This window comes from Meleagris gallopavo, unplaced genomic scaffold (genome assembly GCF_000146605.3).
Source record: "Meleagris gallopavo isolate NT-WF06-2002-E0010 breed Aviagen turkey brand Nicholas breeding stock unplaced genomic scaffold, Turkey_5.1 ChrUn_random_7180001993001, whole genome shotgun sequence".
Taxonomy (NCBI): domain Eukaryota; kingdom Metazoa; phylum Chordata; class Aves; order Galliformes; family Phasianidae; genus Meleagris; species Meleagris gallopavo.
The window spans coordinates 1-476 of record NW_011250940.1 but is presented as its reverse complement, the minus strand read 5'-3'; the positions used below and the strand labels follow the sequence as shown (position 1 = coordinate 476).

General features: G+C 56.7%; 1 non-coding gene across 1 annotated transcript; it reads left to right on the top strand.

Moving 5' to 3' along the window:
* The first annotated feature begins 121 nt into the window (after positions 1-121).
* Positions 122-211, top strand: TRNAY-GUA. The gene is given in 2 exon segments: positions 122-158; positions 176-211. It is a non-coding gene; the product is annotated as a tRNA-Tyr (tRNA).
* Positions 212-476: the final 265 nt, after the last annotated feature.

The window sequence follows — 476 nt, the reverse complement described above, 5'->3', positions numbered from 1 at the left end:
TGGATGTGAGCGTGTCTGTGTGTGGAATGGGAGCAGAGGCATGGTTGTGCTGTGTTATGGCCTTAGGCACAATGGGGAGTGGGAGCGTGAAGGGTGTGGTGCAGGGCAGGTCCCTGTGATTCCTTCGATAGCTCAGCTGGTAGAGCGGAGGACTGTAGGCTCCCTTGACACGGCCATCCTTAGGTCGCTGGTTCAACTCCGGCTCGAAGGAGTGCTCTTTTGGCTCTTGCCCCGACTGAGTCTGCAGCACTGGTGCATTTGGAACGCTGGCCACGCATCTTGTATTTGATGGGATTGGAGGCCGGAGCTCTGGCGGGCCGTGGAGAAGAGGACGTTGCTCTGTGGTGGTTTGTGTAGAAGATAGGGCAGGTGGTGTTGGCGTTGAGCACCTGTATGTTTGAAGGGAGCAGCAGCAGCAGCTGGAAGTTGGGAGTGTTTGTTGGGTTTGTGAAGAAGGGTGCTGGGTGGGCAAGAGT